Raw genomic sequence first — 14120 nt, 5'->3', positions numbered from 1 at the left:
ATCTCCTATAGTAGGATATGAACAAATCAAATGGTAAATAAAAGAAGGGAAAGGAGTATGACAAGATAGACAGCAAGTGAGTTTTAGTACAAATAAGATATGTAAAGCAGAATGAACCAGGAGAAGGAAAGACTATGACTAAGGTTGGATGCACTTTGTACAAGTTATACAAGAATAGTTATGCGATCTACACATATTTGTATGTCAAGGATGAGACCAAGTGAGTACTCGATGAAAAGAGTAAGGATTCAGTAATAACAATGCGGTTACTATATTTTGGATACATTAGGGAAAGGTGTAAGATGGTTTGAGGCACAACTACATAGATGAAATTAGTACTGAGGGCAAAAGCTATAGTTGAGCCTTGATATCAATTGAAGGAGATAAGGGAAGCATATAGAACCTGCATAAAGACTAGTATGGCGACGTTAAGGTATTTTCTGGGCTGATTTGAGAACCTACACATACCCGTGTAAAGATTGCAATACGATGCGTGATAGGAGGACTAAAAGCAAGTTGAGTAAAGGGGGCAATAGAAGAGTTTGAGTCAAAAATAGAGAAACGACACGAGGTAATATGCCTAAAGTATTGCCAGTTAGTGTAAAGGAAATTACGAAACGATTTAACCAAGACAATCAGAACAAGCGGGTTACTGGTTACTGGTTACTGATGACAGTAAAGTTATAATATGAGGGGACCCTAGCGCTATTTGATAGCCAACCCTAAAAATCGAGATCAAGAAGTCAAAGCAAGTGTTAGTTAAAGACCCTTAAAAGAAAGTTAAAAAGTGACACATGATGCTGAGGATTCCAGAATACAGACTATAACAACAGAGTAAAGCAAGGATATTGGAGTACAAAAATGTTACCCTCTGGGAAATTTTGTTTTACTCATAGAACCTACGAAGGGTCCACAGGTTACCAGAGGCATACGATACTCCAGGGATATTAAAGTCTAATGAACCGACGAGAGACGTCTGCGCGTTATAAAAATCATATTTAAAGATCGAGAGGTAAGATGAAGGAAACGATATCTTAAGGGAATAACTATAGGAGAAGAAGGGAGTCAAGTTAAGACTAAGCGCACAAGGAAGAAAGTAAGATTTCAGCGGAAAAGCTCGCAACACAACTGACAACGGACTGCGAAGTAAGATAAGAGTAAAGGCAATGACGTGGAATTATTACCTCGGGAAGCAACAGAAAGAGGAGATATTACAGGAATGACTAAGTAGGGGCCTGGAATGCATTATGATGAATTATAGCGAATTGACCAATGGAAGAAGTATGTGAAGGGCATAATTAAATAAGAGAACACTTGGGAAGTATTGGGAATTCAGGATCAGTTTAACATTCGAGGACGAATGTTCTAAAGGGGGGAAGGATGTTATACCCCGTATATTTATACGTCGAATTATTCGCAAGTAAATCGACTCAAGTTAAAGGCAGAATCATTTTCGGACACGAAATAGAAATCTTTAATTTTCAATTTTAATTAGTACATAAATTGTTTATAAATTTTATTTAGTGTAAAAAAATTATTGGAGATTAGGAACTAATTAATTATGATTAATTTATTAAGTAGAGATTATTGATTAATTAAAATTAATTAACTTAATCATTATTGTGGGCCCCACCCGATTTAAATAAAATAAAAAAAAGATTATTCAAGAAGTCAAATTGGTGAGTCATGAAGGGGGGCACGTGTCAATTTAAGGGGCACTATATATATACAAGTTGGATGAACACTTAGCAATTCATTTTCATTTCACCAAAAGATTAAAGATAGAAAAAAAAAAGAGGAGCAGCCATGGCTGCTTTTTTTTTTTTTTTTTTTGCTTTGATTTAATTCCAAGATGATTTACAAGTTCAAGGAGGTGATAGCAACGTTGGATATTGAATCGAGGAAGAAGAAATTGCGAAATTGGAGCAATTAAGAGTAGAAATTCGTCCGAGAAAATTAAGGTAAGATTTTCTTGTTTTATGGTGTAATTGTGTTAATAGTGTTGTGATGGAGTTATTAAAATTGGATTGGACGAAATTGGAATTAATAAAATGCATGAAATCGATGTTATAGGGAATTGTGGGTTGAAATGGATTTAGAAAGGTTGTTGGGTTGTTAGAATTGTTATGGGCTGAATTGTGAGAATTTTATATATATATTTCTGTTGTTGGTATTTCTGTGTTAACAGGAGAATAATTGGAAATTCGGGTTAGGCGAATATATAGGGGAAATGCTGCCCGATTTTCGTTAAATCCTTATTAATGAAAAACCCTAAACGAGAATGTATAGGTTAAGGAACAAGTTCTATAAAGCGATGGGCTACGGATTTACGAGCTAAAAAGTATAGCTACTGACGATAACATTACTTTTATGTTAAATAGGCTAAAAGAGCGATAAAGCGAACGGTTTTGCGATTAGTCGTCAACAGGTATGTAAAGTTAACCCTTCTTTCTTTTTGGCATGATCCTTATGAAATAAACAGACGATGTGTATATGAATCCAAAGAAATTCCTATTCTTAGAGACACTAGGATAATTATGTTCTTGATTTCTATAAGCTATTTCATATGGTTTTGATACGTGTCTATGATTTTCTGAAGTTCTATTTGATATGTTTCCGAGTGACATTCGAAAGGAATTTGATATGACTATTGTCTTGATTTCAAATGATAGTTCGTTTTGATTATTCCATTGGGTCTTTGATATCTTGATACGTATATATGATTCCAGAAGTTCTATTCTGACATAACCCACAGTGACATCTCAAAGGTATTTGATATGACTATCGTTTTGATTTCCAAATGATATCGTTTTGATTATTCCATTGAGTCTCAGATATGATTTAAATTGCATATAGTTGCTCATTACTCTGCTCGTGCGTGCCTCAATATGTCTTTCACTGAGTCACGGGCCAGGACACGTTTTCGTGCACAGTGTCACTGCATTGTTCACCGAGTCCCTCACTAGAGGGCCGGGACACGTTATATATATATGATGATATGATGATATGATGATATGTTATGGCGGCCAGGAGGGCATATGATGACTTTATTCACCGAATCCCTCACTAGAGGGCCGGGACACGTTATATATATGATATATGATATTGATATGCATGATTTTCATTTCATAAGGAAAGTGTATTGATGTTTTAAAAGTCATACTTGTTTCTGGTAATCCCTATTTCAGTTACGATCCTTTTTACTATATTTCATGCTTTATATACTCAGTACATATTCCGTACTGACCCCCTTTCTTCGGGGGGCTGCGTTTCATGCCCGCAGGTACAGATAGTCAGTCTGGTGAACCTTCAACATAGGACTTCTACTCAACTGTCTTGGAGAGCTCCGTTGTTCCGGAGTTTAGACTTTTGGTACAGATCTTATGATATATACATGTATGTTTATCCAGGGGTACGACGGGGCCCTGTCCCGTCATATTTCGCCATTCGTACTCTTAGAGGTCTGTAGACATATGTGTGGGTTGTGTATGAGTTCTGTTCAGCCGTGTCTATACGATGTGCTGTGGTATGATGTTCGTCTATAGTGGCAGCCTTGTCGGCTTGCATATGATATTGATATGTGATGGTAGCCTTGTCGGCTTGCATATGATATTGATATGTGATGGCAGCGTTGTCGGCTTGCGTATTATTTCATGAATTGATCAATTGTGACTCCTCAAGAGATAGTTTATCTGGATATATATATATATATATGTGATGACGTTATGGACCTTCGGAGTTCTTCGTAAGTTCCATATTGTTCGTAGTTTTAGTTGGCTATGTCTGGTAGGTATGTATATGGGTGTCCAGGTCGGGCACCAGTCACGGCCTACGGGGTTGGGTCTTGACAAAAGTGGTATCAGAGCAGTTCATCCTCGGAGTGTCTACAGACCGTGTCTAGTAGAGTCTTGTTTATCGGTGTGTTGTGCACCACATCTATAAGCAGGAAGCTACAGGACATTTAGGATGTTACTTTTATTTCATATCTCAGATCGTGCGATAGAGCCCAGCCATAGGAAATGAAATTCCTTGTACTAACCTTTGATTTCAGCTGAAGAACGACATCGACAGAAGGAAGCGACTGACGATATTGGAAGTTACAAAGTACATAGGTAAGTAACGGTGCGAAAGAGGCATGTCGGATAAGGTAAGAATATTGAAATGTCACAGTGGAGTAAAGTAAGGATATTGGAGTATAAAAATGTTACCCTCTGAGAAATTTCGTTTTGCTCGTAAAACCTGCGAAGGGTCTACAGGTTACCAGAGGCATGCGATGCTTCAGGGATATTAAAGTCTAATGAACCGACGAGGGACGTCTTCACGTTATAAAAAAATCACATTTAAAGAGTCGAGCCATGACTACGTGTACCATGAATACAAGTCTGAATCAATCGATGACAGTACAACTGAACAGTATGCAGATAAGAGAGACAGTAACACTTCAGCTGAACGGCTCGAAATACAGCTGATAACCAACTGAGAAACAAAGGGAAGAGAAAAGACAACGACATGGAATAATTACCTCGAAAAGCAACAAAAAGAGGAAGTATTACAAGAATGACTATGTAAAGACCTGGAATGCGTTATAATGAATTGAAGCGAATCGACAAACGAAAGAGATATGTGAAGGGCATAATTAACTAATAGAACACTTGAGAAAGTATTGGGAATTCAAAATCAGTTCAACATTCGAGGACTAATGTTCTAAAGGGGGGAAGGATGTTATACCCCGTATATTTATAGGTCGAATTATTCGCAAGCAAATCTACTCAAGCTAAAGGCAGAATCATTTTCGGACACGAAATAGAAATCTTTAATTTTCAATTTTAATTAGAACGTAAATTGTTTATAAATTTTATTTAGTGTAAAATTATTATTGGAGATTAGGAATTAATTAATTGTGATTAGATTATTAAGTGGGAATTAGTAATTAATTAAATTAATTAAAGCTAATTATACAAGTGGGCCCCACCCGATTTTAATTAAAAAAAAATAACAAGTCATCAACTAGATGACACATAGGGAGGGGCACGTGTTTTGTGCTTAGGAAACATATAAATATGAACAATTGATGATTAAGTCAGTCATTCACTACATTTCAACCAAAGTGAATTGAAAGAAAGAATACTTCATTTTCACTCTCAAATGAAAAAGAGAGGTCACGCCCATGGCTGCCAAGCTTCAGCCATGGAAGCCCCCATTAAATAATAATAATAATAATAATAATAATAATAATAATAATAATAATAATAATAATAATAATATTTCTTGTTAGATTAATTCTAAGGTGATTAGCAAGTCCAAGGAGGTGATAGCAACATTGGATATTGAATCGGGGAAGAAGAAATTGAGAAATTAGAGAAATTAAGAGTAGAAATTCCTCCGAGAAAAATTTGGTAAGATTTTCCTATTTTATGGTGTAATTATGTTAATGGTGTTGTAATGGAAGGATTAAAATTGGATTGGACGAAATTGGAATTAAGAAAATGCATGAAATTGATGTTATAGGAAATTGTGGACTGAAATGAATTTAGAGAAGTTGTTGGGTTGTTAGATTTGTTATGGGCTAAATTGTGAGAATTTTATGTGTATATTGTTGTTGTTGGTATTTCTGTGTTGACAGGAGGACAATTAGAAATTCGGGTTAGGCGAATATATAGGGGAAATGCTGCCCGATTTTCGTTAAGCCCTTAACTAATGGAAAACCCTAAACGAGAATGTATAAGTAAAAAAAAAAAAAGAGTTCTATAAACGATACGCTACAGATTTATGGACAAAAAAGTATAGTTACTAACGATAACGTTACCCCTGTATTAAATAGGCTAAAAGAGCGACAAAGCGAACGGTTTTGCGACTAGTCGTCAACAGGTATGTAAAGCCGTCCCTTCTTTCTTTTGGCATGTCTTAGACTTAAGTGATGACTGATATGAACTTTGGGGTAATTCCATTCATAAGCTTTGAGTGATATTTATGATTCTTATTCACCTCTTGATATTGCAATTCTCAAGTGATTGAGCCTTCCTCTTCAATTTTTGTACGTTGGATAACTGTCGATACATAAGCTCCTATTCTCAGGAACTCTGTAATAACTAATGTCTAGACTTCTATAAATTGTTTTATATGATCTTGATACATGGTTATGACTTCTAAGTCTCTTGATATATTCTATAATGACATTCGAGGGACACTTGATAAGATTGTCGCTATTAACACTCAATTGTTAACCTTTTCTTCTTATCCTGTTTGAGTCTTGATAATGATTTAAATTGCATATGGTTTCTCACTACTCTGCTCGTGCATGCCTCAATATATCTTTTATCGAGTCCTGGGCCGGGTATGTTATCGTGCACAGTTTCACTGCATTGTTCACCGAGTCCCTCACTAGAGGGCCGGGTACGGTATATATATATATATGATGATATGATGATATGTTATGGCGGCCAGAAGGGCATATGATGACTTCATTCATCGAGTCCCTCACTAGAGGGCCGGGTACGGTATGTATATATATGATATATGATATTGACATGCATGATTTATGTTTCAAAGGCAAGTGTTTTGGTATTCTGGACATTGTACCTATTTTCTATACTTCTGTTTCAGATATGATCCTGTTTATTGTTTTTCATGCTTTACATGCTCAGTACATATTCCGTACTGACCCCCTTTCTTCGGGGGGCAGCGTTTCATGCCTGCAGGTGCAGATACTCGCTTTGGTGATCCACCAGCTTAGGATTCCCTTCCTGCTGTCTTGGAGAGCTCCGTTGTTCCGGAGCCTAGATTTTGGTACAGATCTTATGATATATATATATATATATATATATATGTATGTATGTATATGATATCCAGGGGTACGACGGGGCCCTGTCCCGTCATATTTCGCTATACGTACTCTTAGAGGTCTGTAGACATATGTGTGGGTTTTGTATGGGTTCTGTTCAGCTGTGTCTATACGATGTGCTGTGCTATGATGTTCGTCTGTAGTGGTAGCCTTGTCGGCTTGCACATGATATTGATATGTGATGGCAGCCTTGTCGGCTTGCGTATTATTTCATGATATGAATAGTTGTGACTCCTCAGGAGACAGTTGATCTGGAAATATATACATATGACGATGTTACGAACTTTGGAGTTCCTTTATAAGCTTCCGTATTGTCGTAATTTCAGTTTGGTTATATTTAACAGGTTCAGGTATGGGTGTCCAGTTCGGGCACCAGTCGCGGCCTACGGGGTTGGGTCGTGACACAAGTTACAAAGCAATTGTCTTATGAAAAAGTCCCCATTGCCATTTTAGATAGGGAAGTACGAAAGCTCAAAACCAAAGAGATAGTTTCGGTTAAAGTTTTGTGGAAGAATAATAACAGAGAGGAAATGACTTGGGAAGCTGAAGAAGACATGAAATTCCGGTACCCACATTTATTTTCACCCTCAGAGGAGACCCAGGCAGAGGCGCCATTATCCTCAGGTATGTAATGCTTTTCTTGATGTTTTCTTGGTCGTGTGTGACCATGGTATTTATCGTTGTTGTTGTAGCCCTGTGAGGCGATGTATTTTGGGTTGCTGTGCAGGATGGTAGTGCCATATTATAGGGGAAACTCTGGCGAAATTTTTATAAAATCCCCGAGAACCTAACATTCGAGGACGAATGTTCTTAAGGGGGGAAGAATGTTACACCTCGGAAAAGTTTCGTGTCGTCATATGATAGATAGACTAATTCAAGGTGAGATGAATATGATGTTTCTATAAGTAAGAAAGGTTATTTAACGATCCTAGTTAAGATTTCAAAGGTGTTGGAAGTAAGAGGAGAAAGTTCCTTAAGGAGGGCAAAGTATATGTTGTGCTTTGGCCAAATTTCGTAGAGTACCGAGCTAATGTTGACTTAATGATGTCTTAAGGAAGAGTTGTAAATCTCCTTAGATTGGTAATGAAATGTTAAACAAGTGTCAAGAAGGTTCCATAAGGATTGAAAATCGAACGAAACGACAGAAACCGTTTCAGGGTATTGGAGTTATACGACCACTTATACGGTCCGTATAAGGGGTCTATATAACCCCCAGCAGGAAGATGTTTTTCATGGTGGTGAATCACGACCACTTATACGGACTGTACAATGTTATACGGACGGTATAAGTGTCCGTATAGTATTGGTCGGGCAAATTTTTGAGTTTTGTATAAATAGTTGCCCTTGGGTCTTTTATTTTATTTTTCATCTTCTACAAGTATGAGAGCTCAAAACCCTTCTCTAAACTTATTCCACCCCAATCCAAGATAAAACAAAGATCAAGAGGCAAGAATCAAGGTGTTCATACGTTGGAAGGTCTCTTAGGGTTTGTATACTACAAGAAAACTTGGGCATTGTAGCTAGGGTTTTGCACAAAGTTGGTAGCTGCTCCAAAGCTTGTTTCTATGGGCTGAAAAGGTTAGTTTCCATGCTGATTTCATGTTGTTGAGAATGTTTGGCTGTAGCAAAATTTGGGTAGAAGAAGAAAGTAGAAAATGGAGTCTAAATGTAGCTTTTATGATGTTTATGAGTAGTAATCTATATGTAGTCATGATTCTTAGTATGATATGGATATAACCCTATTTTGGAAGGTAATAATGGTGATGAAGAAGCATTATATGAAAATGCGCTAAAATGGATATGAAGTTGTTAGTATGAGTTAAATATAGGGGTGATTATTGAAGGCTTAGTTTAATGTGATTACTTGAATTGGGTATTATGAGCGTATTATGGATGTTATTGTGGTTGTTGGGAGTTGTTTTGTGATATGGTGGAAGTTGATGAAATAGGGGAAATGCTGCCCAATTTTCATTACACTATGAATTATTCTAGTTTGAATTTAAGAGTTTCATTAAGGCCTAACCATGGCATGAATCCTTCTAAATGTAGATTGTTCAAGCTTCAACGGTGAACGTTAGATAGTTGAGAAGGCAAAGAGGTATGTAAGGATAAAACTTCTTTCAATAAGGCATGGTTCCTTGGCTATATATATATATATCCTTTTATGAGTACCATAATGTCCTGCCAATGATTCTATCTCCAAAGCTACTAAAGCTCATGATTCTCGATACTTTCATGATTCCATTGATCCCTTTATATGATAGTTGATCCTCCAAGGATAGACGTAACAAAAATGATAATGGTAATGATGTTGATGATTCTTATGGACCCTTATGTATACGTGTCTAAGTATGTATGACTATTACGCGATACCGAGCTTATATAGGCAGGTATGATACCAAATGCGCGCACACCACTGCAGTTGGGTACGGATACCACTGAGCCTTAGTAGGGCCAGGTATGTGTGATCACCGAGCCTTGTCATGGCCGGGTATGCAAAACACCGAACCTTCATGGTCGGGTATGGTATGGATACGAATATAAATACGAACACGAATGTATATGTATATATGTACACGAGCACATACTAGAAAGGGCAGGTCCCTATGAAAGACAAGTAAGTAAGTAATGATGATGATGGCTTTATTATCTCCCAATTCTCCCATCTTATGCAGTTTCTTATGCTGTCTCTTATGTTCCTATTATGATGTTGATTATGCTTTACATACTCAGTACAATATTCGTACTGACGTCCTTTTGTTTGTGGACGATGCATCATGCCCGCAGGTGGCCAGGAAGACAGGCTTGATCCATAGCTTTTCTTATTCAGGGACTACTTAGGGGAGCTCTATTTCATCTGGAGCTACAACTTTTGGTATTATTCCTTTGTGTACATACATGGGTACGGCGGGGTCCTGTCCCGCCTATATGATGTTACTTACTCTTCTTAGAGGCTTGTAGACAGTGGTATATGGTTAGATGTCTTGAAACCTTGTCGGCTCATATTTTGTATATCATTTTGATGGCCTCGTCGGCTTATGTATATTGATATGGGCATAGTTGTCAATGATGGTGTAAATGTGTTGTTGCCCAATGAGCTTAGCGTTTATTGATGTATAACATTCATGAACAAGCTATGTGGTCCACCTAGATGTGAATATCAATGTACGATAAGAGGTACCCGAGTGGGTGAACACCGGATGCGCGTAATGACCCTCGGGTCGGGTCGTGACAGGAAATTCGAAAATGAAGGTGGGGTCGTTTGGGATTTAAAAAGGTGGCAAAATCATCCCCTAACCCTACTTTGCGATGATTATCGGCCTAGCATACTCAGTATGCGGCCGCATACTCCCTCCTCAGCTTGGGGGTGATGTTGGGCATTGAGCTCTCCAAAAATGGAAAGTTTGCGGCCAGTATGCAGCCCAGCATACTCAGTATGCGACCGCATACTGCCCCAGCATTCTCCATTTTCGCAAAATTGCATTCTTTTCGATTCGTTTGACCTCCAATCCTTATGGAACCTTCTTGGCACTTGTATAGAACTTCATTAACCATCTAAGCGACTCTATATCTTTCCTTCAAAGTGATGCTAAGAAATGTGTAGCTTAAATGATATGAAAGCTTTCCAAACATGACTCAACCTCAACTTTCTTCGACGAACTTACTTCCATTGCCTCGTATGACTCTGGAACCTTGAGGTATACGCTTAAAATTATCAAATACCTTTTCTAACCTTATAAGGGCTTCATACCCACTTTAGGATTGCATTAGTTTCCTCATAAGGCAAACATCACGAAATTTCCAAGGTGTAACATCAAGCCATCTGCCATGGCAGATTTTCATTAACTATAGGTTCTCGCCATAGCGGGCCAAGCTCCGCCAGGGAGGTCCCGCTATGGTGGTACTGGGCTCGCTATGGCGAGAACACTAGCAACTAGAAAATCTATTTTTTCACCAAGTCAATCTCAAAATCCCGACTTCAATCAGAGATCTTCCCGACATAAATCTGATATGAACACGCACATAAAAATGCGCTAACTCACCCGTGGCCTAGAAATTTTCAATGGAAGTAGACAACCCCCAAACAGAATAAATAAAGTTTCTAACCAAGTGCCTAAAAGGCAACCAAATGCCTCAGGAACCAAACCATCCACCCCACCAAGTCATAATCTACCCTCCGGACCTCATGGAATCGACGAAATTCCAAAAAGGTCCGTTTACCTAAAATCAACTATTGGTCAAACGCTTTCACTTAAGGATTCTAAATCCTTTAGCTTTCACTAGAATTGCTTTGTAATCTTGGAAATTGGTCAAATGGGGTAAAATGGCCAAAAAAGCACATAACGACCTGTTAGGTCATTACAATTGATTTGTTAAGTATAGATACCTACTAATTGAAATTTTCCTTTTCCCCTCTCCTTTTTGCATGGAACCATCGACGTGGGCCACTTGGTTCGATTTCCATTGAAACCTATTGGGCTAGAGGCCCAACCTTCTTCTTTGATTGAGTCCGGATAACAAAATAGTTTAAGGCCCAACCATGGGTGAAAATGGTTAACTGGTGGGCTTAGGTAGGCCCACTAGCCTAAACCCTCTCCTATTTCATTTCATATCTACACATGTGTATATTATTTGTATAATAGTTGTATATAAATAACACTTGTAATATATTGAAACCCATATATGTTAGGACTTAGGAAATTCCGAGTAGAGATTAGGAAAAGCTTTCTAATGATTTTTTATAAAAATCAAACACGTGCCAAGCTAATAATTGCTTGTAATTGGTAAACCTTTAGATTCTTTTTGTAAAGTTTTTCAAGTGATGAATCTGAAAATTAGTGGCGTAATAAGTTTAAGGGACTCGGAAAAAAATGAAATATCTTTAGGCCTTAAGCCCTTTCAAGGAAATAAAATAGATTTGGTTGGACATTGACTTAAATAGATTTTTGGGCCTTTCATTTGGGAGTTAGCAAACAGATTCTGATTTTGGACAGAAAGTAGGACAAAACCGGTTTCCAAAAAATAAGTGTAATATGGACTTTCAAACTCATTAACTTAAGGTTATTTTCAAACTTTTGGGCCAAAAGCTTGATGTCACTAACCAACCGGAGGGCTATGACGGGCAACCGGATCTAACCTACCAAGCACCACAAGATATACATGCTTTACATAATCATACCTGAGTATGGGCCATGATGTTAACTAATAGATATCATAAACTAAGAGAGCCACTAGCCCAAAAGATATATATACATACGTAATCGAGCTAAACCAAGTATACAAGCCGACAAGGCTATCAAAATGGTGATGCAACAAGATATAGACCGAGAAGGCCATAAGAAATCTAACTATACATATCTGTCTACGAGCCTCTACTGGAGTGCATAACATAATAAGGAATGGACAGGACCCCGCCATACCCCCAAATGTACACAAAAGAATCATACCAAGCTAGACTATAACTCCTGAACAAGTGGAGTGCTCTTGTACAAGTGCTGAGAAGGCAGCCTAAGGGTCTGAACAGTCTCCCTGTCTACCTGCTGGCATAAACGCAGCGTCCACAACAAAAGGACGTCAGTACGAATAATGTACCAAGTATGTAAGGCATGAAGAGAAACATAATAAAGATATGAAGATAATATGAGATAAAAGAGAAACAACCTACACATCTGAGTGCCTCTGAAAGCGGATGACATGCATGTTTTTCTTTTTAAAAAAGCATATTCCCACACATATATGTAGGTCATACCATCATAATACCATACCCGACCATAATAAGGCCCGATGTTATCACACCCAGCCATAATAGGCTTGGTGTTAGCATACCTAACTGCAGTGGTGTACACAATAGGTGTCGTACCCAGCCGACTATAGCGTGGCTCGATGTCATTAATAGGTACATATATATAAAACATGCATGAGAGCACAAAGAAACGTTATGACTCTATTGGAGTGACGTAAGGTCGGTATACCTCCAATTACCATTATGGAACTATCATCGTCGACATATCTCTCCTTGAAGGATCAATGACCATAAGATGAGATCAACAACCATAAACAAGATCAATAATCATGAGAAAAGATCAATAACATCATAGAAAGATCAAGAACATAAGCTCCTAATATTTCTAAGAGTGGAGCCATTATGGATATCATTCGCATATATTCGTATTGATATGATCATGCCGAATGAAAGAAAGGGACAGCCTTGACATACCTTGTCGTCTACTTAACCACTGAACGTCTATCTTCCTGAGCTTTCAAATCTACATTCAAAATGATTCACACTAAGGGTAAGTCGATGAAACACTCATACGATCAAGCTAAACTAATAGGAGCTAACGAAAATTGAACAACATTTCCCTTATATCATATACTTCCTCCCAACTCCAGAACATCAATAACAACATCAACAATATCGTAGCCAAGATATTATATGTGAACTAAGCTCAAATTAATCCCAAAGATTCCTTTCAAAATTAGTCCATAACAACAACTTCAACACAACACCTTATGACCTTTTCTCCATAACTATTTTCACTTTTAAGACTTGCTAAACCTTCAAATCATCTCAACATAAGAAATAGAATGAATAACATACCTTATAGATTGAAGAACTTCAACCCACACCACTTACTCTAAGACTTAGTTACCATAACTTCAACTAGAAGCAAAAACACACACCTTCTATGAACTAGGGTAGGGATGGTTGAGAGAGATAAAAGGGTCACTAGGTATCTATTTTGGTGAAACAAATGAACCCCAAGTCATGCCAATTAATTTATAACAAAAGGGAAAATCTCCACCGCCTCAATTTCATGGTGCATTTTCGCGGCCGTGAAATATTTCACGGTCCGTGGAAGTGATCATGAAAAACTTCCAGTGAGAAATCCTAACTCCACCCATTCCACAGTGGCCTAACACCATTTTCATGGTCCGTGGAAGTGGCTATGAAACTGCCTTGGTCCAATTTTTCGGCGAAACGTATTCTTTCTGATTCGTTTGACGTCTAACCTTCCTACTTTTTTCCAAACATGTTTAAGAACTTAACCATCTCCAAGATATACCATATGCCTCATACACAACTTCCCAAATGATTCCCAATACAAGCCTGCAACAACCGACTTAAAACGAAACTTTAACGTTCACGAAAGATGATATGTAACATTCTTTCCCTTTTAAGAACATTCATCCTCGAATGTTGAACTCTCAGGGGTCATATAAAATTTTTGGTAGAGTCTCCCCTGTAACCGTACCACTACCAACCTGTGACACAACA

Source organism: Lycium barbarum, chromosome 5 (assembly GCF_019175385.1).
Source record: "Lycium barbarum isolate Lr01 chromosome 5, ASM1917538v2, whole genome shotgun sequence".
NCBI lineage: Eukaryota > Viridiplantae > Streptophyta > Magnoliopsida > Solanales > Solanaceae > Lycium > Lycium barbarum.
The sequence above is the reverse complement of the archived record's forward strand: the minus strand, read 5'-3'. Positions refer to the sequence as shown.